The sequence below is a fragment of the Rhinolophus sinicus genome, linkage group LG04 (assembly GCF_036562045.2).
Source record: "Rhinolophus sinicus isolate RSC01 linkage group LG04, ASM3656204v1, whole genome shotgun sequence".
In the NCBI taxonomy this organism is placed as follows: domain Eukaryota; kingdom Metazoa; phylum Chordata; class Mammalia; order Chiroptera; family Rhinolophidae; genus Rhinolophus; species Rhinolophus sinicus.
The window spans coordinates 83507534-83534226 of NC_133754.1; the positions used below are offsets into that span (position 1 = coordinate 83507534).

Below are 26693 nucleotides of genomic sequence, written 5' to 3' on the forward strand. Positions count from 1 at the left end.
GTTGGCTGGGTGACGTGGCAAATCACTTAACCTCCATGACCTTGATTTTCCTATTTGCAATGTTAAGGAAATACCCTAGAGTTCCATGTCTCTGCTTCTGTTAGTTTTAGATGTGTCCTTTAAAGCTGATATTTGCAATAGTAATGTAAGAGCATTATTACATTCTTGTCATCTTACTAGAACTAGAATATCTTTTCTATTGCATTTCATTTATTTCTACTTATTCCTTTTAAAATCTACTCATCTGTCATCTGATGTTATTTATAAAATAAACTCCCCTGAGCATCAATATTCTATTAGTTAGTAGATAGGGCTTACACATAGAATGATGATATTAAAATGGAATCTATAGTGAAAACACATAGAAGAAAATAAGATCATTTATATTTTGCTCATTTATTCTCTCTCTCTTCCCCAGACACAGACTCAGACGCGCGCGCACACACATACACACACACACACACACACACACATACACACACTTAACAAAAGCAAATTATCATAAATATAATAAAGAAATGGTCAAGTGAAGATAAAACATTTTACATGTTATGTATCTAAAGAATTAGTCTAAACATTTCTTCCCATCCAGTGCTGGCATCTATGCTGGTCCTTTTTCCTCTATAAGAAGGAACAATAATTTCTTTTGTAGTTATTAATAATAGCTGACTTCCTCATGTAGCAAAGTCCTCAAACCCATAGCATTTGTTCTTCTTGCCTTTGAACTAAAGACTTCCTTAAGCAACTGTTAACAGGATTATACAACGTAACCCACGCCTTCATAAATTTCATTTTATAATACAGAGTTGAGATAATCTGGCTAGTTGGTGATTTCCAATTTGGAAACTTTGGTATCTTTATACCATATATAAGTAAATGTCCCAATGACATTTGCTTTTGTAGTAAAAGAGAAGTTCAATGTATATTGCCTTTAGGCATTTTTGATAGAAAAAATAAACTCTTAAAGTCAATAACCAAGACAAAGCATTATAATTATCATATTTGTGAAACTTACAGCATTCTGATTATTTTTAAAATTGGTCTTACTGCAAACACCCCGATAGTTCAGTTTTAGGAAATAAATCTTATGAATGTGTTAGTCCCTTTATTTTGTTGGGCATTTGTTGACAGATTTTAATTGGGTCACTGTATTGAAATGCCCCATGTAAGCTCTCTGATGGTTGTCATGACAACCATAGTGGTCGATTAAACATGCTCAGAAATGGAGAAACTGCTTCTCAGAAAATGTTAACTAGATGGGGAATAGAAAACTGTCTAGAGAATAGCAAAATAGACAGAAATCTCTAAAAATTGCCTTGAATTTGCTATTTCATATTTACGTATGAATAAGATAAACATAATCTAACAAAAAACTAGATGTTTAAAATTTTACTTAGATGACTATCAAATATATTTTTGATTTTATGTAGATTTTAATAAGAAAAGGTTGAAATAGCCCTAAAATATTAAGTAGTCTTTTAGAGAAAATGCTGATACTACTTGGAACAAATGTAATTGTTATAAATGGTAATTTCCATTTAGTTCTTTCTCCTTTAAACCACTCTGGGAAGCGTATGGCAGATGACATATGCAGATGGCATAGATTGGCATGTTGGCACTCAGGCACTGCCTTTGCTGGCCAGTATCTCCATAGCAAATTTAAGGAGCAGGACGATGGTGAAAGGATAAATCATTAATGAGAGAGACAGCGTTGGAGAAAGACTGATGGTATGGCTCGCTAATATCTTTTTTTCTCTATAGTTCAACTCCAATCCTTTGATTTGTACATAACTAGTAACAAGACAAAATTTGCAGGTAGTAAATGAAAGTAAGTTCTTATAATCACAAGACACTTCATGTTTTTTGCTATTTTTGTTGTTGTTGTTGTTTGGTTTGTTTTGTTTTTGTTTCCAATACTTCAAACAACATTTGGGATAGGAGGAGAAGAAATCAACTATCTAGCAAGTTTTTTTTTTTAATTAGCTGCTTTTATCTGGCTAATAAGGTAATAAACACAAGATAAAATGGGCCTAACAGATTTACTGTTATTGCAGTTCAGTTTAGGTGCCAAGACAATCACTACGTGAGGTAAATGAAGGTGGCATATTTTAATTGGATTGTTTTATTAGTATGCCTGTGTGAAAATTCAAATATGGATGTTTTGATTCATCAATGAACAGAATATGAAGAGCAACTATAAAAATAAGTAATTATTATTGAAATAATTTTAAAAATCAATATTCATTATAAAATTTTTGAGAGGAAGAGTTATTGCAGATCATCTTCATTCTACAAAAGGAAATTAACTGTGTAGGATTACGGAACTAATTAGTGATAGAACTAGGACTAAAACCCTGCTGGCCTCATTCAAATGCAGGGTCTTTATAGCACCGTGGTGCCTTCTAATCCCACTGCCATCCAGACTGTGGTCAAATATGATAACTTCCTAGTTCCAGGAGGCTTCCATTTAGTGCAAAAGAAACCAACATTGCTGGTACAATGAGCTTTATTTTGATCTCCCTCATTTTCTGTCTTTGTCATAGTTCCTTGTCTGGAGCAAGGGACTCTACTTTATTACCTTATGTGTTAGATTTTGTTTAGTTTTAGTTTTGAGATTGCCATATTAATATTTTCACTATATTTAAATGTCTGATTTTTTTTTCCCGCCATAATTATTGAAGGACAGATAGGGTTAAATATATACCCATATTGGGCAGATATTTAAAAATCAACTCTGAAAAACAAAATCAACTTTTGAAATTACCCTGTAATATTATAGATAAATGCTTATGTAAAATTTGTATTTTGTGCTGCACAAAGGATTAACAGTAACAAAATCTAGCTTCAGGGTGGCTGGTTAGCTCAGTTGGTTAGGGCATAATACGAATGTTGCCAGTTCAATCCCCACATGGGCCACTGTGAGCTGCGGCCTTCTTAAAAAAAAATAATAACAATTATATATATATATATATATAGATATATATATATATCTATATATATATATATATGGCTTCAGTTTGTTGTAGAACTGGCTCTTTCATAAAATTTTCTAGTCTTGAGGACAAAGGTTTTGTCTTGTATTACCCTCATGATGCTTTGGCTAAAGCTTTTCAAGTATTGGGACTCAAAAATGTTACATTTGAAAAAAATCAGTGATCTGCATGATTCTATTTTTATACTTTTGTTATTTCTGTTGATGAACATGAACTGAATATATCTTACCAATTTAAAGATATTTCTCTGACAAAAATATTTGCCTGTTTTTCCTTGATTTCAGGAATGAAAATACATAATTCTTTTGCCCTTTCTTCTTTTTTTCTTTTTCTTTTTCATATCAGTTGAAAACCTTTGTTTTTATTCTCCTTTGTTTCCTGTTTGCCCTCTGTCCTTGGACCTCTCTTATCTTTTTTAAGTCTCTTCTCTGTGTTGTTCTTCCCTATTCAAATACATCCCCCTCCTCCAGTTGCTTTGACTAGATTAACACCATTAATGAATATCTGCAAAGGAACAAAAAGAGTGGGTGGAAGAAGAGGGGAAGATGCAGAAGACTGCAATAGGAAAGTAAATGCTAAAACGAAAGTGAAGGAGAGTATGGTTAGGAAAAAAATGGGAAAAAGGGATAAAACCATGGACAGGAATACTATTTTGTAAGGTAAAACTCTATAATGTATATTTATGATATTTTTCATTCTTTATTGGATTGATTGTTTAATTCACTCATTCATCCTTTAACAAATATATAATGAACACCTAATTGCTCAGGATTTAGAAGTTAAAAATACACAAAGACACAAAGTTCTAGGCTTCCTGGAGCTTCTACTGTAGTGGATAAAACTTAGTTTAAAAATATGCTTTATATTGTTTATGAATATCCTTCTTTCAGAAGAGAAGGAAAAGATTTTTCACAGACAATTATGTCTTGCATAGATTAAATTTGTTTCACTGTGAGGAATGATATCCAGTAAGCAATTTGATGCATAGGTCCAGATTTTGGGAGGAAAATCTACATTAGAATTCTGTGCTTGTAAGTTATCAAGAAGTGTGTGATTATTGACGATATCGGCTTGATTAAATCAACCTAAAGGTGTTTGTAAACCTAGAAGGGACCCCAAATAGAGACTTATAGAACCTATTATAGAAAGAAGCTGAGAAAAGCAGAAAATGTTAAGTTGCCAGAAAGAATGTGTTGTGTCCTTGAAGGAAGAGAGGTCACAAAGAAAGAAGTGGCCAACAGTATCACACACTCATGAAAGACCAGTAAGATAATAAATAAGGTCAAGGGTAACTTTGGCGAGAGCAGTGTCAGTTAAATCTCTGAGTAAATCTTTTCTGCTGTATTTCTCTATAGCCCTACCACTCTAAATATATTATTAAAGCTTTAAGATACAGTATTTTAATACCTACTATGTTACATCCTATGAGCGGGATGTCATTTTTTCATGTGTTGTTTGGTGTTTGATAAGATAAGCATTTGAATATGCATTTATTTCAAGGAGAAAGAATCAGAATAGAGGGAGAAATTGAAAACAAAAGGAAAAAAATCCCTCAAATTATAAACTGATGGGAAACTGATAGAGGGAGGCCACTTGTGAGATGTGCTAAATCCAGAGCGTGGCTGGAAAGGATAGTAAACATATTTAAAGATGACCACATATTTTTTTCTGTCCTCATTTAAATAAGAAAGTGCTGTGCTCCCTGAGCATAAAGAAGGCAGTTTTGTTTAAGTCTCATTTTTTTGTGTGTTTGGTCTTATATTTTCTGTGGGAGAAAGATGTGGTGGAATTACCTGGAGGTTTTGTGCAGGATGGTCTGGAGGATGAGACTAAATTAAGGTTAATGGTGATACAGGCTGGACCAAGATAAAGGCCACATTTTGAAAGGATTCAATTGATTCAAGGGAACAGGGTGAGGAAAAATTGATGACACGTGTTGTCTTTCGGCCACAAGAAATACCTAGCACTTTTATCTATTAAATAATTATCTTAATGATAGCAGTCTAGTAGTGTCTGGCAGATGTTACTGTGCTTTCTCTTGGAGATTAAACATATCTATCAGTTTGATGGGAGTTTGGTGCAGGAGTGTGAGGTACCTTGGGTAATAGGTTGGAAACTACAGGTTAATGCTATGCTTTTAATATCTTGTTCTTTTTGTATCAGAACACATATTGCACTTTATGATAATTGCTTGTATAATTTTCTGTTCTTGTTCAATGAGTCTGCAAACTACACAAGAAGAGGACCATGTCCATTTTGTTCATCACTGTCTCCCCTTCACCCAGCACGGTGACTGGCTTGTGGCAGGTGTTCAATAACTAGTTGCTGAATTAATCTAAATTATGAGTGGGTGAATCTTATTAGTTTTTATATACAATGCTGATTTATCTGCGTGTAGTTTTCAAGCTCTAAATTAATTTCTGGCATATTTCTTTTAGTGGAGACATCTTAATGGTCCCTGTGTGAAATTTATTGACAATGTATATGTAAAATGAATGCAAGTGCTAAAAATAAAGAGTTGTGTGTGTGTGTTTTTTTATTTATTTCTGCATATGAGAAAGCAAATTAGATGAATAATCAGTTTGGGTACACTTTTAAGGGCATTGTGGTAGACATGAGAATAATAACTATAACAATAGTTAATTTTCATACAGTACATTTAACTCATTTTATTCTCAAAACAGCTGTAGAAAGTATGATGCATAACAAACTACCCGCAGAGCTAGTGGCTTAATACAACATTTATTTTTCTCTCTCACAGTTATGCGGGTTGTCTGATTCATTCTTCTGTTCTATGTGGTATTGTCAGCAATACATGGAGACATCTGCAGTCATCTGGGATTTTGATTGGACTGGAATTTCCAAGAGAGCTCAGATGCTGGCTGTTGGCTTTGAGCTCAGCTGAGACTGAGCCCGTACATGTACGTGCGGCTTCTGTATGTGACTGGGGGCTTCTCAGCATGGCAGTTTGGTTCTCACAGTGAGCATCTCAAGAGCAAGTGCTCTTAGAGACCCAGGCAATTGTCGCAAAGATGATGTAGTCTCAGAAGTACATTGTATTTGTAAAGGCAGGTCGCTATAGCTAGCCCAGAAGGGGAGGGAAATTAGTCCCACTTTTCAATGTGAGAAGCAGCATGCATAAAAAGAGACAAATGAGTCAAGAGTGGCCATCTTTGACTACTCATGTAGGTACTGTTATTTTTCTTATTTTAGAAATGAAGAGATAGGTTCATGGAGAGGTTGGCAACTTAGTTTCATAGCTGATAAATGCAGCAGCCAGGACTCAAACTCAAGGAATTTGCTCCCAGAGTCTACACGCTTGATCACAACCTATTACTGCCTCACCTCTATCAACACTGTTGATGATGGTAATGAAAATAATGGCTATAATGATATAATACTTTGTTTTTGCATAGTTTACTACAGTTTACATTGATTATTTTGTTTATTCATGGAATTAATTTTTGTCTGAAGTAGTTTAACTTTGAAATATTTTTAAAATTACCAAAGCATTGTAAAGAGTGTACAGGAATTTCTGAAGTAACTTTACCCAGCTTCCCTTAATGCTTACATAACCATGGTACATTTATCAAAACTGAGAAGTTAACATTAATATCATACTATCTAATTAACTACAGATTTTATTTGGGTTTTGAATGTTATTCACAAATGTCATTTAGTGTTCTAGGATCCAATCCAGGAAATAAAGTTGCCTGTAGTCATAGCTCCTTAGTTTCCTCCAGTGTCTGACAATTTCTTTATGTTCCTTGTTTTACATGACCGTGGCACTTTTGAACGGTACTGGTCAAGTATTTTGAAGAATTTCCATAATTTTGTGTTTTTCTGATGTTTTCTCATGATTGGCCCTGGTTCTGGATTTTGAGGGAAAATACCATAGAGGTAACGTTAACATTGATCACTCAGTTGAGGTGCTGTAGGCCAGGTGATCTGTAATGTTACTATTTTCCCCTTACCATACCGTACTTGTTAAATGTGACTGGTTAAGTCCATCCTATACTTGAGAAGCTCTACTTAAGCTCTACCTCTTAGGGGAAGTGATACAACAATTTGTAAACATCTTAGGTGATGTTAAAACTATCACCTCCATTAACAAATATTTCAGAGAGATCCTCTGAGGCTATGCAGATATGATGCCACTCATAGAATGAATTTGAACTTTTCTAGATTAATCCTGATTTTTCTCCTCAGATTTGAAATTTTAGTCACAAAATTTATTTTTATAATCATTTAATATTGTGTCTGTAAATGCCTTGGTAAAATGTGATAAAATGAAGGAGCATAATATAATACAAATAATACTTCACAACTTGCCTAATTCCTAATATAATCTATTTACCATTTAAAATATAAGATGTATTTAAAATGTATAGTTCATGAAATTTTATTCATAACTATGTATTCTTCTTCAGCATGTATCAAACTTCTTTAAGAATGTAACTTATGGAATATTGAAGTCAGAGAGATTTTTCAAATTTCTGATGAAAATACAGATATTTACAACACTTACCATGAATAATTCACAATTGTTCAATTCCTTTCTCAATTCTTAAAAGAAATTTTCACTGCTGAAATTCATATGACTTAACCTAAAACAAATTCTACTTTTGAGTTAGGTTTCTTATGCAGATGAAAATGGGGATGTCGGGGGAGTACCTTATTATTTAACAATGTTTTTTATATTTAGAACCATTACTAATATACCAAATGAAGAAAGGAAAAGCATTACTTTGTAAGGAAACAAAGTTAATTCAAAGCAATTCGCATTTTAATAACTAAAACAAAGGCACGAAAAATTAAGTGAACTATTTTGAATTAAACTTTTGAAAATAATTTAGAATTAGTATTTTTCTGAGTTTTGTTTCATTGTTGCTGATAATTTTTCTTCATGTATATCAAAGACATTGGTATTACCAGTTTTTCATTGATTTTAACTCAGTGGATTCAGAACAAAATAAATGTATATTTTAGAATGATAGTCCTTGAAGCCTCCATTCTGTACATAAATAGTATTAGGTTGGTGCAAAAGTAATTGTGGTTTGAAAGGTTACTTTTGCACCAACTGCAGTTACTTTTGCAGAAACCTAGTTAGTAGTTCAAATGATAACACCATATATTCAAAGAAGAAATGAGAATAACAATTATTTTCAGTACTTAATTTTGAAAATTATGTATTAATCTATTCCTTAAGATATATGGAAATATCATAATTTATATTATTTATGGAATATAAATGATCAAACTGTGTAATGTACTTTATACAACTTATTGATAATTTCCATAATTGCAAATATTTTGGGATAATAAAGTACTCTTTCTTGTTTGGTTTGTTCTTCAGTTGGTTAATCAAGTGTAAGGACTTTATGTAGACTTGAGTTTTATTAATTTGCTTTATTGTTTAGCAAAGGATCATCAAGAATACAATTATAAACGAAGCATTATTTCTGCCTTCAAAAAACACATGACTTAGGGGAAGCAGACATAAATGTGAACTTTCACCTGACAAGGCTGGCTATGATTTTCTTAGTGTTCTTTTAGTTGGGTTTCGGGGAGTTTCCATGTACAGGTGATTCTTTTTATTTTTTGAACCTTTAAGGATGGCTAAGATTTTGAAAGATGGAAATGTGAGATGATATCCCATAAAGAGAAACAGTCTTAGCAAAAGCCCAAGGTGGGTAAGGCAAAAGAATTTGAGAAATTCAAAATGTTCTCTTTGTTATCCCAGGGCATATGGAAGAATGGTCTGTGAAATAAAATTGGGCCCAGATGGTAGGAAGAGTTTAGCCTAAATGTTTTAGAGTCTTAAACAGCAGAAGTGTATACTGGAAAGGAGATTTGATAGTAAGAAAGTGGTTGCAGCTATCTCCATATCCATTTTAGAATAAAAATGTTAATGGAATGATAATGTGATGAGATTGGACGGAGAGTGACTAATACAGCACTGGCAGAATTTGAGAGATGACCCATTTGATATAGAGGGAATAACAAAGGGCAGGACCAAGTTCACAACATGGTTTTGATTTCAAGTAACCAGTTGAATGATGGACCTCTCACTATAAATTAAAAGGAGAGTTTGATTATAAGCAAGGACTTTGCAAAGAGAGGCATCCAGATGACCTTGTTATACCACATGTGGAAAGTCCAAAGCACTTAGAAATGTGAAAGTGAATCTCTAGTGAAAGATCAAGTTTGTGAATGAAGAAATTTGAAAACTCTCCATAGAGGCAATAATAAAAGGAGGATATCAGAGATGAAAAGAAAGGGATTGAGGTAGAGACAGAGTTCAGTGAATACTCATATTTAGAAGACAAAAGGGAAAGGTGATAGCAAAGGAATCAGAATTATATTGAAGATTTCTTAGTGCGGTGAGATAGAGGTTCCAAAAAGGAAGGAGTTTTACAAAGCTTGACAGGGATAAGTAACGACTGAAGTCATTTCAGATCCAGGATTAAGATGTCATTAACGATATTTGAAATGTGTTTCCTACTGTGGCTCCATAATTTTTTTGTAAACACAACAGCAGAGAGGCTGTGGACCCTTGCCTCCCATTCCTTCCCTTAATTTCTTCAGGGCATCCAAACAGACCTCTTGGGTTTCTTGTTGCCATTTGGGTCTCTGATAGAAAAATATATGTGCTTATATGATCATATTTTCCCGCTGTGTGTGTTATTTGAGTGGTGTTATTAAAACTAAATAAATTACCAGACTGGTTGTCACTTTTGTTTTATTATTGTTATTTTATTACCGTGCCCGAGGCTCTTTGCTTTGTTTATAGGCTGCGTTTATTCAACTCTGAATCATTTGGTGTTGCTGGTGATGAACTATGTATTTCATTTCCTGTGTCTCTGAACATCTTGCCCTTCCACTTGATTGAACCACTTTCTAAGATTCCTACATTCCTTCATTACAGGCTGGTTTTTTGTGCATGTAGCATCATTTAACCTGACTAGTCTAAGTAGTTAGAACTGAAGCTTTGGCTTAGTCCTGCCATCGAAAGGTATCTATAGACAGCCAATAAAATACAACACTATTATAGATGGCTGATTACAAATTCACTTATTATGGAGGTGAAAAACACATCGGGGACTGATTTTGAAACTAGTTTTCTTGCTTCTCTAAAGCTTTGTAGTGTCCAGATATTCTAGGTATTATTCAGAAAACATTAGCTAATTTGTGTTGAAGAAATTCAACTTGCCATAAACTTTAAGATAACTTTTAAGTGTTTTGTTTTTATTGAGAAATACTAAATTATTAAGCAAAAACTGTAGAAGTAAACCAACGTAGACTTGAATATGCATTCAATGCATATGTTGATTGTAATGTTTGTATATATACTATATTATGTAATTCTCACCATACCCGCATGCTAGCTACTCATTTATTCAAGAGGTATTTGTTGAGTGTCTGTGCCAAACAATTGGGATGAACAAAAATACAGAAAGCTGTATTATTGCACATATGCACTTCCTTTTGCAGAGTAAGAACCTGAAGCTCCTGCAGATAAGCTATCAGAAATTAGAGCATGGATTAAGATATTGTTTTTGCTGACTTCAAACTGTTGTTTCCATTGAGCATGCTGCCACCTCTAAGTTATTGCATGTTATTACAGTTTTTTGTGTTTTTTTGTGTGTGTGTGTGTGTGTTGTTTTTTGCAAAATGAATTACAAATGTATAATCTTCTTTGAGAGAAATCACTCTTTTCATAAAGCATATCAATTTTGAACTCATTTTCCCTAATTTCCTTTTAACGATTTTACCCTTACTAAGGATAGATGTAGTAGTAGCCTGTTAGATAACATAGTCACACTACTGCCAGACTGGTGTATTTGTTGCCAAAGGGGGGAGAAAAACACAGAGTTATTAATTTTTATTCTGTTTAATAAAAAAGTCTTTTTAAATTTGTTAATTGATGTTCAGTGTTTGCTTCTAGGGATATGTAGAGCAGATTGTCCCTGATTTAGCTTGTTATTTCAGCTTATATTCTTGAGGGCCATGAAAGCCGAGAAGCTGTGTTAGAATGGTACCTCAGGACAAGCACACATTTATGTTGCTCCACATAAAACCCACCAGCTACACTGGAAACCATTGATTTGTTATCCAATATCACCCGCTCTACTGTGGAATATACTGTACTGTTGAAAAGAAGGAAGTTGATCTTCATAGAGTGACTTGAGAGGATGTCCAACGTACATTGTGAAACCAAAACAAAATAGAAGTCATTCTCCATATGCATGACAGTTTAAAAATGTTTTTATAGGTAAGGGAATATTTACAGAGACATAAGCATCAAATGGTTAGCGGTGATTACATCAAACCAGGTGAGGTTAATCCAGCAATATCATGAGAAACAGTAGGGTACACAGGGCTAGATAAAGAACCAGATCGGGTGAGGCCAGTACAGGTAGTGTGAAATGACTCATCATTTTCACAAATATTTATGAGAACTTGATAGCTTACTAGTAACTATTTTTTTCTTGCTGGAATATCATTTTATAAGACAGATTTTTACCTCAATTACCTACTGTTAAATAACAAAATTGTAAACAATTAGTGAAGTCTATTCCAATTGTATAATTAGTATAACAATATGTACGTTATAATTATAGGCATAATTGTATAGTAATTTCTATTTTATTAATATATATGTATATAGTATTACATAATAAGTGATGTTTTGTTGCATATAATAATTGTTATATATATATAAAGGGTGTATATATTATTAATGAGAAGGAATTTATAGGTAATGATAGTCACTTATGTCATAGTAAGTGGAAAAAAATTGAGGAATCTTTAATAAGGAAATCTCTATGGTGTTCGATTTTCTCCTCTCTATCATCATCTTAAATATTTACTTGGAGAAACACAATAGAACTGGACTATTGGATAAATGTCAGTGACAGATATCAAACTTGAATTTTAAATATTGACCCAAGTCTCTTATGATCAGTGTAATACTTATAGCCTAAATTAAATGCTTCACATTACCTAAGGATAATTTTTCCCCCAGGGAACTTGGATCCCATAAGAAAACGGAATTCTGGCATGCCTGCCCTGCTACTTCTCTAGTTATGCTCTGACATTTGTGAATCAGGGTTAGAGGAGAGTTGGGGTTGGGAAGTAGCATAAGGTAAGCAGGTTAGATGCAAGTCTTTGGTCCATTATACTATCAAATACATGAGAGATAAATAAGTAAATGTTAAAGGAAATAGTTTACATGATTGCTGCTCTGTAAATACCAAAGGATTAATTGAAGACATTCTTTTAAATGTCAAACTGTCCTTTTAGGGCTAATTCTAGTTGATATGTAAAGTATATAAAAGAAAGATAATCACTACAGAATAATGTGAAAAGCTTAGAAAAATGTTTCATTAGTTATTCTTCACAGTTTCCTTATGTCAGAATGAGATCTTTTTTCTCTGAGAAAATTGAATGACTCCTGTGGTTTCCATCATTCATAGATAATATATTGGGTGCAATATTGAACTCAAATAACATTGAATGGAAGGCTTAAGATTTGTTAAAGAAACAAAATTCAACCGAGTAAAATTTAAGGTCTCATTGGCTTTATTAAATTATTCATGAATCAAAGAGTGCATCATCTAGGAGATAGAAAGGAATGCTGAAGAGCTGTACAAAATAAAAGGCTTCTATAGGCAGAACGGTGTGGGAAAAGGAAGTTTCTAGTAAAGAGTGGGTTATTATAGGCAAGGTCAACTTCCTATGGGGGATGGAAGGGGTCTATTGGTGGATTAATTCACTAGCGCTAACCAGGTAATTCCAGATTGACTGGTTGAAGGTTACATTCCTGGGAGAGGCTGGAATTACAATTAGATTAGGTATTAAGTTTTGGTTTTCTGATGTGGAGTTTAGCACAACTGACTCCATTTTGGACTTGTCTCTTTTTTAATAGATTATAGTTTAACATATTAATTTATGTTAATTTAATACACAGTTAGAAAATTCTTAATTATACTTAAGATTTTCCATGGTTTGATATTTTCTAATTAAAAGTTGCCTGTGTAACTAATTATAAAATATGAAATTAACCCTGTAACTTATAAGACAAATAGATATAACACACTCACTTATGGAATCTTGTTGACAATATTTATATTATACATTTTTGTACTAAATTAATGGAGAATGTTCCCTCTCTCATAACTGCATGTTGCATTGAGAAATAACTTCATGTGTAGAGTAAATTGATACAAAATATATTATTTATATAATTTATTGAGTGGCGATGTGATAAGGACTAAGATATGTAACTTTATTTATTATATATTCAGTATTAGGTAATATTGAACCCTTTTGCAATCTCTGAAGAGCTGAGGGCTATTATTCACAAAGACAATAAAACAAATAAAACCTATGATCTTTATGACCTTTAGCTAATATATTAGGCCAATTATTGAATCTAGTCTCACTAGACTATGCTAATAATTGCCAGAACTGGATTTCAAACCCAAGCCTATTTACCTACAAATTCTATGTGTCCATAACAACAGTTTGCCTCTCTATCTTGCATGTACTTCTCCTTGCTACTATCTTCCCCTACTCATGCTATTTGGAAAGCCTAAATTACATTGGAAATTTATAAATGTTATTAAATATATATGTGTGTGTATATATGTATATATATACATATCATTCATAGATAATAAAGTAGATGCAATATTGAAATCAAATAACATTGAATAGAAGACTTAGGAGCTATTAAAAAACAAAATTCAACTGGTAAAATTTAAGATCTTATTGGCTTTATTCAATTACTCATGAATCAAGCTATGTGTCATCTAGCAGATAGAAAGGCTATATGTATGTATATATAATATATAATTATAAATATAATTTTATATATATATGTGTATATATATATATATATATATATATATATATATATATCCTTTGTTTCTTTGTTTTGGGGGACAAATGGAATTTCTCTACAAAGGGCTTACTGTTAGAATTTAAGTTGGGTGAAGACACCATGACAAACTGGTATGCAAGTTTTTATCACTACTGGTTTCATCATTTCGATGCATATACTCTTATTTTTCCTTTTGTTCCTAGGACCTCCATGTATCTTATGTATCTATTCCTTTGTATATATTAAAATATATTTGAAGTTTTAAAAAATCATAGTGGGTGATGGATACATGATATATAAATGTGAAATTGAATAGGGAAAAGAACTTTGTTGGGAATTTAAATAAACAATGAAACTAAATATTATTTCTGTGGGGATTTTTGCTCCTCCTATTCATAAAATTGATTTCCCAGGGCAGCTTCTTGGTCCTTGCAAACCCTTGTCATGATTCCAAGATCAGTGCTGGAATATATTAGAGACTGAATAAGTTAAAAGATGCTCCGAGAGTCCTTACACACCTGACTTTTTTGGCAGCAGCTCAAGGTTTGACATCATGAATCAGCACAGTTTGCTCTTTCAGAGTCTGAGTTTCTCTTACTCCTCCCAGATTGTCTTCCTCACATCAAGGTTGGCTACGTCTTTGTTTGGAAGCCAAGAGGCACGATCCATTTGCTCTTACTGTCAGTTACATGAAAAAGGCACATTAACCTAATTCTCCGTAGAATTTACATATAAATTGACTCCACACAGGGGGTAAGTCAGTGCAAAATAGCACACTTTTAGGATAGACACTTAGCATAATGCTTAGTATAATAATTGAATTGAAAATTTTATCTAAGAAAGTTGTATTAAGGTTCTTGCCATAGATCTCTTTTTGAAAAAGCCTTTTTTTCATCAGCGTTCTCATTTATTTTCCCTTTTACAAAAATCTCTTGTTTCTACTTCTTGCAATTATTATGGTAATTTTCACACCACAAATTAATAGTGATGGCAGGTATATTGTATCGTTGGCTTTTTATAATCTGAAGATTTCCTTGAATTTAGTGTCTTTTGACATTTTTACTTTTTTTCTCAAGCTTTCCTCTTTAGTGTCCTACTCCAGTGTCATTCTGTACAGAATAAAATATAACCTCTCTTTTTGTGCTTTCATCCCAAGAGCTGATTTATAGATATAACTTAGGTTTTCACAGCATGTTTGATCCAAGGTGGTAAAAAAAAAAAAAAAAAAAAAAAAAAAAAAAAGTATGTGGCCTTGTTCTTATAAACTTTTATTTGGCTTTTCTAAAGATAGTGGAGTATGTTTTGGAGTGTATTTTACACATGAGTTGCTTTATAATAATTTGTATACTTTTTTATATCATCAGAAATTTTCCTGATTTTTCTCTTTTAATTGTTTGGAAATTCAGTACATATTTCCTTACAAGTCCTTTAAAGGAATGTGAAAGCAAGGTATTTGGGAAGGAAGCTGTCATTTTTTTCCCTTGCTGTGTCAAATTTTTTTCCACTTAATTTTGAAATACAAAATATTTGGTAGTGCATGGGGGACAATTAAAAATTACTAGCAGGCTGAAACAACATTTGATTTAATGGAACTTTCTAGAGATTTTAGAAAAATCCTAAAAATATATGCTGGACATCATAGTCCTCCCTTTCCCTTTTTGGGCATGACTCTGGAGAAACACCATTATAGAAATGTTTGTTGTTTTATATTGATTTTTAAGTAAGAATCTTAGAAAAACACTTTGTCTTTTCCCATTTGTGCCCTTCAGTGGCTACAAAATATCTGGGGTCCTCCTCAGATGTGTGTTTTATACCTGATTGCATCTTACAAATTCAAAGAGAGAAAAATAAGTATGTTTTACATATTTTTTTTTTAGTGATTTGTCAGTTGTTTCCTCTTAAAAATGCCCTGATCAGAAGTCTTGATTTGTTTTTATTGATTGATTGTAATGTAACTATCCAGTATTGACAGTGACATGATTCTTTGCTCTATTGTTCAGTTGTTGTAAGGATCTTATCATTATTTATGATATTTTTAATTGTATAAACTATCTGAGTTTTATTCATGACTCAATTGTTTTATCTAAAGATCTTAGTGCCTGTTTGTTTTCAGTTTCTCTTTGGGACTTCTGTATTGTATTCTATGCCAAAATTTATAAAATATCAAAGTTTTTGTTTGTTTGTTTGTTTTAGTAAACTAGATTGCCTTTATTTTTTTGACTGTGTTAATGTCCCCATGTTGTGAACATATATTTCAAATACTTAAGTATTAGTATTATAGAGTGAATGGGGAAGGGAATCCAATGACATACTATTTGAAACATTTTGATTTTATATGAAAAAAATGAATAAACTTATTAATACTGTAAAATAATTACCAGGATGAGTTATACTGTGTTCTTAGCTCAATGGTTAATTGCTGATTTTTTAAGGATGTTTAGTACAGTAAAAGAGAGAAACAAAAGATAAGCTCAAATGCAAATTTCCTCCCCACTGGCTTCCTACACACTAATGGGATCATACTTTCACTAAACAGATACCTAAACAGTACCCTGATCTACAAGCCTTGATTGTCCTTCATGGACATTAGACAACTGGGATTTTCAATTTTTCTGATAAAATTCAAGGTATGTTGAGCAACAAACCATAGAACTGGGTTTCATGACTTTGATATGGATTATGAATTGGATTAGAGAAATAATTAAGGGAATTTTATTTACTCCATCCCAATTGACTTATGTTGAAGGATTTATTTTTAAAGATTTTTATGAAACGGTATATCATTTTGCTTTTGACATTTAATGTATTGAAAATTTTCTGTTCTATTTTTAAAGATAAAGGCTTTGTTCTCCAGATTTTGCTGGACTGAAATGAAAGCTCAGGCAGGCCTTTGTCTGGAGATGACTGTTGCTTTTACACTAGCTATTGCTGTGTTTCTATGGAAACTCCAGGACTCTGAGGTATAGAGGTTTAGTCCAGTAATGCACGGTGATAGCCAATCACAGTTTCTTTCTCAATTCAATTCATTAACCTATAATTGTGGTTTCAGTTGTTCTCTAAGAAATCTAAATACAATGCTGTTAATTTTTCCAACTGCCATAGTGTGCATATGGCATTTTGTAACAAACTGGTGTTATTTAGTACTAGTGTTACTATTATTTTAAAAGATAATTTGATAAATACAAAATCAGTATTTACTTTGAGAATTATCTGTTTTTACATCAGATAACATTTCCTTAAATTTGAATGTTGGGATTTTATTTCTTTTTCAATTTGCAACCAGCTCTCCTATTTTCTATATTTACTGTAAAGATGCAATATTGAGTCTGGTAATAATTTCATTGCAAAGCGTTTGTTCTATTTAACACTCTGAATGTTCGAGAATAAAGCTTTGTTCCACTCAGTCCTGAAAGACAGATGCTGGTCTTATTCCTTGACATGATATAACGATGGCAGTGATTAATAAGCCTTGAACGTAGAAAATTGAACATTCTCATTGAAAATTGAGACTATTCAGAGGGATGTAGGGACTCTCCACTAAAAGGTCATTGGACAAGGACTTTTTGAATGAATATATACAAATGGAAGGGATTTTAGAATGCTGATTTATTCCAGTTCTATGGTCAGGACCTAGGATGAATTATTTTCCAAAGGGGTTCAAGATGCCTCAATCTGTAAGCACATTACTTTACATTAATTGGACTTTCTCTGCCTCCATTTGATTTCTGAATACTAGATAATTATGTTTTCTCCTATATGATGAATATCTTTCTCTCTTTATCTCTCTCTTTATTTTTCAGTACGTAGAAAGGTAAAGCATGGAAATGTATAGATGACTGTAATAAACAGAGAAAGGAAGATGGACGATAACCCCAACAGAATGTGAAAAGTGAAACTAGGGTCTGTTCTGTGTGTTTTCTCTTCCTTTTCTCTTTACTTTTGTTTTTCTTTTTTTCCCTGTTTCCCCCAGAGGAAGTGGATAGAAGCCAGTTAGGGGGGCCAGAGGCTTGAAACTCAGCACAATGACAGGAAGGCAGGTTGGCCAGTCTAAACAGGGTGATTTGGATTGGGACAGGGTCAAGTTCATTCCTCTGCAATCTATAATACTTGTGACACTTCTGTATGAAACACTGGTGACATAAGCTATGACAGATTTCTTTGCCAGTGATAGATTATTGTAAGCACAAAACACTGTTTTCTCATAGTGTTGTTCATCCTTCATACCCCTAGACCATTAGCCTTTCCTAATGCTTCTATTTCAACTAAAACTCTTTCAAGCTGGCTATTTCCCGGCATTCATCTCTCTCTTTGCAATTAAAAACTGTCATTTACTATGGTTAATACAGGAGCAGTATCCTACCTGAAGTAACAGATAATAAGTTGTGAATGACATATATGCTGACCCCATATGGAGGGGTTGGTGTCTACAGACCCAAGAAGGTGTATGGGAAACATTCATGAGGAAGATATCCTTTTCCTTCCTCTGTGGATGATCTGGGAAGATCAACAAATGTGTACTGAGCAGAAGAATAATAGAAGAGGCAATTCCTAGTAATGCACAGGAGAGCAGGACAGAAGCAAGAATCTGAAATCAGTCTGGTGACTTCACACAATAATACAAATTAATTCAGATTAATGATAATAAACAAAATTAACTTAAAATTTTAAAGCAAGGTCTGTAAGGTTTTCACTGAGGTTTTGAGTCAGTAGGCTTGATTAGATTTATCAAAGCAAAACTATTGTATTTATTCAAAATAATAAGGGTAGGGATCTTGTCTGTCTTGTTTACTATTGTACAAACAGTTCCTAGCTCTACTATCAGTGCAAAATAGCAGTAATAAAGATTTTTAAATTAATGAATAAACAAATGATTTGTCTGTAAAATTGCAATGTAATCACAGGCATTGTATTTTCCTTTTTATTTGAATTTGTATTTTTTGCTTTACCATGCATTCATTGTTCTATGACTTATAAATATCAGCTACATCGTTTATGAAAATTCATAAAGCTAAAAATGAAAACATTTAAGGCACTGAAAAACCTGAAGCAATCAGAGTGACAAAATCCAATTTGAATGTTTAAATTTGTAAAAGATTACATGTATTGGTTGCAGGGTTGGGGATGAACAGGAGTAAAAGAAGCAGAAGCTGGGAGAATATAGCCATAATCAGGATGATAAAGGTTAGACTAGGTAAACTAGTTCTTAAAACACAGACACGCTTATATACACACACACATACACACATCCAAGAGCAAGCAAAAAGAAATTTTATATTTGGGAGAGCTAACTTCTAGATATAGATCTAGATAAAAATCTAGATATTTTCAGTCAGTATTTTTGCATTTTGTTTTTTCACTTTCTTTGACAACCATTTCATTCTTCAGAAAGTATAGGAAGTAGTTCTCAGTACTGGTGAATAAGGAAAATTCCATGGATGAAGTCATTTGGGAGAAATCAGGTTATTACGGATATTAACTGTTGGAAAAGCTAGTATAGAGATTAAAAATAATCCAGATTGTTCTGGACATTAATTTTACACTAGAAGAAACATTAAAAGTATAAAATACAACAGAATGAAAACAGTTAACATTAACTATAAGTGTGGTGGTCCAAGGCCAAGCCTTCTTTAAGCCCATTGACAAATTAAGAAACAGGAAGTGAGAATATATAATTTATTTGGTAGGTGGTGGATCATCAAGTGTTGTCCTGGCCTCTCTTACAATCTAATGGTCGAAAGTTAGCCAACATACAGCCCTGGGCTCCCCAGACCTGGCCAAGACCTCACTCTACACCGTTTGTGTCACTGACCATGGAATGAACCATCAGGAGACACAGAGAGGCACTGGGGAGAAGTTTCTACTCACTTTTAACTGTGAACTCATCTTTCTCTCTTACACAACCGATTCGATGTTGGTTTTATCGTTCTTTCCCAACTTCAAACCCAGGCTGGCCTTTATGTTTAATTCAATTAAATACTCCAAGAAAGGTTGTTGTGTATTAGCTCATTTAACCATATAAGGTAAGGAAAATTATCCCCATTTTCTAGTTGAGGCTTAGAAATATTATGTGGTTTATCTAAATTCTCATCACTGCTCATTTGAACACTTTCATTGGAAAGTCAAGGTTTAATCCCAAGACTGTTTGAAAATAAGATACTACACACTCCCAGTTAGTAAACTACCTTTCAATTAGCATTCTATCAATTAGGAATATAATGGATATTTCTAAAAACTACCTTTCAAATGGTACCTTACTTTCTTCTTTTACATTACACATAAATGTCTATATTTAACTTTTTTTTTTTATTAGTTTCAGGTGCACAAGACAAAGCAAAACTTAGACATTTATCATTTATATCCCTCACACTGTGTGAACCCCCCTCCCCCCATCCACTATCCCTCTGTATGTTCCCCAAATTAATTTTCAAAACCCCGTGGCCATCTTGTGGTTATTGATTATTTTCTAAACCTCTCACCTTCCCCTTATCCCCACCCCCCCGCCCATCTAGCAACCCTCTGTTTTTCCTCCATGTTTCCAAAACTGTCTCTGATTAGTTCATTCACTTATTCTTTTCTTTAGATTCCGCATATAAGTGTGATCATATGGTATTTGTCTTTCTCTGCCTGACTTATTTCACTTAACATAATGTTCTCTAGGTCCATCCATGTTGTTGCAAATGGTAAGATTTCTTTCTTCTTTATGGCTGCGTAATACTCCATTGTATAACTTTAATGTGTATGTTCAGAATGATAAATGATGCTCAGATATTTAGACTCAACTTTGTAATAAATGTATAATATATTGTACAATAAAACATTTTAAATGCACACACTACTTTTAGTGGGTCACAAATTAAGTTTGTAGGCAATGGATTTTTTATTTTACTTTACCCCCACTATATCGCCTTCATCTTCTTTGAGTTTAATCACTGTATAGAACTAATTTTTTAAACTTATTTACTCTTTCTTGTTTGTTCTGGCAGCTTCTAAATCCCCAAGAAATGTAATAGCTGCTTCATCTCCATCTCCCTACCAGGCTACTGCTTTTCCCGCATTTGCAATATAAACATCAGAGACATCTCCTAGTGTTTACCTATTCTTTCAGTGGGAGAAACCTGGAAGGTGCAATCTATCTAATCAGTGATACAAAACTGATATGATACTTTCTTTCTAGATTTCTTTTTTACTCTTTTCCATTACACTTACAGTCTTAAAAAGAAACTTTTTAAAACCGCTTTTCATGGCGTTTCCTAGCTTAATCAGGTGAAAGCTTTTTCTTAGAATTGTCAAGCTGAGCACCATCCTGTTGTAAGCATGTAGCAATTCAATATCAGATAATTAAAATAGAAATTCTTCCACTTTCTAGATAAACATGAAGCATATTGTTGTTTTTAATAGATGTTCTAATTTAGTTGTGTTTTTACATTGGTTATAGGGTTTAATATAAAAATATTGTCCATTAACTAAATGACGTAATCTTTAAACTCCTAAAATATGTGATATCCACTTGAATTTCCCAAGCAGACAGCCTATTTTTCCTGTATCTGTAAAAAATGACATTTTGGACATCTTTTACATAAAGGTTTATGTTTTCTCCTAGTAGAAGCCTAGAGTCCTTTGAAATTTCTAGAATGAACCATCCTCTCCGTATCAGCATTACAAGTCTGAATTTATGGTTGCCAAGCCTGTGTCTGATGACTATATTTTAGCAAACCTAGACTTTCTAGCCAGTTCATGTAATGAACAATATAGAACAAAAATTGCAAAAGTCCTCAAATCCATTCTTGTTCCATGGCTGAAGCCATTACTACAGCCACCTATTTGATTTGATGGGGCGCAATAGAAATATAGTTAATTTAATGAAAAATCTCTTACAGAGAAAAAATGTGAAAAATATTTCTTGTGTGAAAATATATTTTCTACAATGTGTTTGTTTTCTGGTTTGTAGACAGTGATTTTGTAAAACATCTTTGGAGGATTTAATGGTGAAGCAGCCCAGTCAGAGTTTGTGGATTTGGCAGAGGTGTATGATACGTAATGCAAACACATTTTCTTTGGCCAGGTTACAAGCAGTTTTCATGTATAGAGAAGTCACCTTCCTGTTCCCCACAGGAGTGTCACCTCACCACAACATATGTAGCTCTATTCTGCCAAGGGGGGCCAGATTTTGAATCTTGGCTTTCAAAAAGCTGTTCCATCTGTAGTTCTTGATCTTGTCCATAAATTCTCTAACTTCTTTTAAAGGAATGGTGTGTGTCTTCAGGAGAACCGATGTACCTGAGGCATATTTAAACAGTTCTGATAGATTTTATTTCAAGACACTGTGTGAGATTCATTTATTATAAAAAGAAAAAAGACAGAGAGCAGCAGCCCTTACCTCCTATACATCTTCACTTCGTGCCCTGAAAGGCAATGGTGAAAAGCTAACCAGTTTCGTTCATTAACTGCTGAAAAAGGTTATGTATGGTTTTCGGGGAAGAGGTAAAGGGTAAGTGGACACCCTGGTATTCTAACACATCATTGGAAGACATAATGTATGGTTAGAACTGCATCAATGATAGGTAACTTAGATAAATTATAAATCGATTTAATATAACTTGATACATGAAAAACAATTTAGTATAATTGAATTGTGTAAAAAGGAAAAAAAAAAAATCAATGAAGCTAGTGACCAAAACTCAACTGATTAGTATAAACTGAAATTGTTTTAATTTAAATAACCTATGTAATTTGGACTGACAGATTTTTTTTTTTCCCCCCAGATACAGGCTTATTTTACTGGACACTATTTTTCTAACAAAATACGGCCGGCTGCTCTTCGCAATTGTTACCTTGACAACCCTTTTAGTCTATAAAATTCAAGGGGTAAAATAAAGTTAATAAATGCATTATCCCTAGCTTCTAACATTTTTGAAGCATGTTAATTAAATGAACTATTTAGAAACCAAAGAATAACGTACTCATCTGATACATGATTATTTTAGTTAAAAGAGGGATATTTGCTCCTTACTATAAAAAGTTCCAATGAGTTTATTGTCTACTGTGGGAATGGGAGATTAAACAGTCAAATAAATATATAATAATACATTACATTAAGTGTTAAGAACAAGATTAAGTTCATTTCAAAGGAAAAGGTTTGCACATCCTAATTTTGAGTGGGATAGTTAGAATGTGTTGTGGAGAGCATGACATACAGGTAGAGGTTTGAAAGATGATTAGGACATTGTTTAGGTAAAGACTTACTAGGTGACAATGGAGAAATTAAAACAGCATTGAGCAACAGCATGGTACAGGAGGATGCTGACAAAGGTCAGTGTTGATGTGTGTATTAAGGAAGGAGGAAAGTGCTATTAGATGAATTTGTGGAGCGAGTCAGAGTCCAGGTCATAGAGACTGAGCAGCTGTATTGAGTACTAGGCTTTTATTTTAGGGGCAACAGAAAGCCGCCAAAGAGTGTAAGGCAAGGGAGTAACATTAAATCAAATTTTATTGAGGTGACAATTGTTAGTCAAGTTGCCTAGGTTACAAGTGTACAATTGTGTAATACATCATCTATCTATCACGTTGTGTGTTCACCACCCAGAATTTAAATTCTTAAGATAGTCTTTCTAGTAAATCTGAGATAGTCAAGACAAGAAGGAATAGACCGTATTAAAGGTGATGGTGACTAGGTGTAATGTAATAGAGGTGGAAATAAAGAAAAGGAGAAGGGTTCAAGTTGTTTGTCACATGGAATGCACAGGATTTGAAGATGGAATTTACACTGGTAATGAGAGAGAAGAATGTGCTAACAATGCCTACCAGGCTTTGGGTGTGAGTCACCAGGTGAATGGAGGTGCCATATTGTAGAAATGGAAAAGGCCAAAGAGGAATTTAATATGGAGTTGAAGATAAATAATTCAGACATATTAAGTGTGAGATGTATACAAGATGTCCTACTTGATATCTCAAGTAGGTTCTTGGCTGTCAGTCTTGGTATTTTATCATATCCTTGAAATTCATCAAGTTTCATGCTTCATTGAAGATATGCATTTTATCTTTGGTATGTGAAGGATGAGCTCTTCAATGGAATTCTTTTTTTTCATGCTTAGAGAGAAAAAACAATTTTCCCAACTATTATATTCTTGTTTTCTTAATTTGTATTTGAGAAGAAAACATTGTGGAATCTGTATTTTCTATAGAAGCCAGCAAAATGAAATGCTAAAATAATACCTAAAAGAAAGAAACAACCCAAATGTCTGTAGACTAATGACTAGACAAACAAAATACGCTGTATCTGTAAAATGGAATAATATACAGCCATGAAAAGCAATGAAGTACTGACACGTGCTACATCATGGATGAATGTTGAAAACATTATGCTAAGTGAAAAAAGCCAGATGCAAAAGGACATAATATGATTCCCTTGATATGAAATATCCAGAATATGCAAATCCATAGATACAGAAAGTAGACGAGTCATTGCTAGGTGCTGGGGCAGGGAATGAGGAGTGACTACTTAATGGTTACACAGTTTCCTTTAGGAGTGATGAAAATGTTCTGGAACTAGATAGTGGTGATAGTTGCACAACACTGTGAATGTATTAAATACATAGAATTGTGTACGTAAAAATATTTAAAATGGTGAATTGTATGTTTATGTATTTTACCACAGTAATAAAATGATCAAATAAAATATTTATTGACTAAAACAGCATTTCCCAAACCATGTTCCATAAAGCTTCATAAAAAGTGTTTGTTGGAGAATAAGCTTGATAACACTAACTACAGAACTTCACAAGGATATTGATTATATTCCATTAACATCAATAGTAGCATAAGATTTTTAAAATTAAAGACTTTCTATTGGAGAAGGAAAACAAATTCAAAGGAAATTATTATTTTTTCAATATACAGAAGACTGTTTATTTTTAAAAATCTCCCTGTTTTCTGATGATGGAAGATTTATTTCTATAAGAAATAAACATTATTGCTTGAAGTATATCATTGAGGCATGTAGAATGCTCTGTTTCATACTGTTAAGTAAAGCATTTATAATTAAATAGTCTGGGGTTATTCTACATCATTGCATTTTATTCCCTAGATAAACTATACTTAATGAGGCCACATTGCAAATGTTAAGAATTTGACACACCATTAAATGAGAAGTGAAATTAATATTCATTGGCCATTAAGTCATGCTGTACTTAAACCTCAAAATTTTAGTAATATTAGTCAAGATAATATGATTATTAAAAATAGCATAACTTTAAAAAAAATAAAAATACTCAACGGCAAGCACAAGAAGGAAACTGATTTCATATAAGTCAATGGATGATCATCCAGAGAGAAAATCCAGAGAGAAAAATGACTTTAAAAAAATACATGTTTGGAGGTAGAGACAGCTCTGAAATAAATTTCAACAGTATTGCAAAATGCATTGAAAGGCAGTGGATTATTTATGAAAAAAATTTGGCTCATCTAATATTTTAACAGACTTATTGAGATATAATTCATGTATCATTACATTCATCCACTTAAAGTTTACAATTTAATGGGTATATATATATATACCCATTCAGAGTTTTGAAACCATCACCACAAATTAATTTGGGAACCTTTTCATTAACGCAGAAAGGGACATCCTATCATTAGCAGTCAGTACCCATGTCCCCTCCCACTCTCCTAGTCCTAGGCAATCGCTAATCAATCTACTTTCTATGTCTGCAGATGGCACCCATATTTTAAAGTGGTAGTTTTTTGTTTTTTTTAAATTTCTGACGTACTTGGTGTTTGAATTAAAGCCCCACCTTAGAAGTTGTAGGGAAACAAAAAGCAATCATATTTGTTTTTAGCCAATTGCAGTGATGGTTATGTGTTCTTTATTTATTTCCCCTAGCTGAATTCCTTCCCCACAGCCTTTTTTTTTTTTTCAATCGAGCAGCTTTTTTGTAATATGCATGAATAGCATTTTATCTGCTCAGAAATGTATAATTAGATTTGGACACTGAAATCCTTTATTATATTATAGTCTGACTAATGTCCTGTATTGGTTACAGAGTTTAAATATATTCCCTAATAAATACAGCAATAATCAATAAAAGAGTAGCAAATTGGTACTACACACAGTGAATTTACTCCCATGGCTTCAATACTTGGCTTATAGTGTTTTTGAGTGAGTGAATGAAAGATAAATGAATAAGTAAAAATATTGCAAACTGATGGTATATAAACAAAATAACATATTAATACCAACTATAGATGGTCACCTTTTTTGTAGTTGTTTATAACATTAAGTGACATCTTTGCACCCAGTTAAGAACTCAGCAAACTCTAATAAAATGCATACGTGGTATTAGCTGATTGTAGGGTGCATGAGGAAATTCAAAACACATTGAGAGCACACTTACACTCGAGGAACCTGTGATCTCTTGCAGAATTGAAAGCTTATTATTGGACAGGTAAAAAATTGTTGATGGTATTTATCATGTTTATTGACTACAAATGTTAATTTAGATCTCATAAATTTTATCTTTAATTTTCTTTGGGGAGGGAGAGACACGTTATTCAGATGAGTTGTACTTCTTTCTTTAACAATTGTCAATATGTTATTGTTAAATTATAAACACCCAAGATATTTATTCCAAAGTTTGAAATCTGTTACCTACTACTTAATTATGGCAAACTGGATATAAAAAATGAATTAAAGTGTGTATCTTCCGTGGATCAACAACGTCTACCTAAAATATTGGTAGAAGGATCTTGTATTTCCATATAAATACAATGTTCAAGTATAATAACATTAATCATCATTTCATTCATTCAGCACTTAT

The 26693-nt window shown here is 33.0% G+C and overlaps 1 protein-coding gene across 3 annotated transcripts in view; it reads left to right on the forward strand.

The window, feature by feature from the left end:
* GPM6A (glycoprotein M6A) overlaps positions 1 to 26693 on the forward strand; it is a 237758-nt gene that overhangs the window by 135870 nt on the left and 75195 nt on the right. The window contains exon 1 of one of the 3 annotated variants that reach the window (XM_074329896.1): positions 1589 to 1728. The exons of the other annotated variants lie outside the window; for them this stretch is intronic. The gene's annotated coding sequence lies outside the window, so the exon portion shown is untranslated. Of the gene's footprint in view, positions 1 to 1588; positions 1729 to 26693 lie in introns of those variants that run through there. 3 annotated transcript variants of the gene reach the window in all.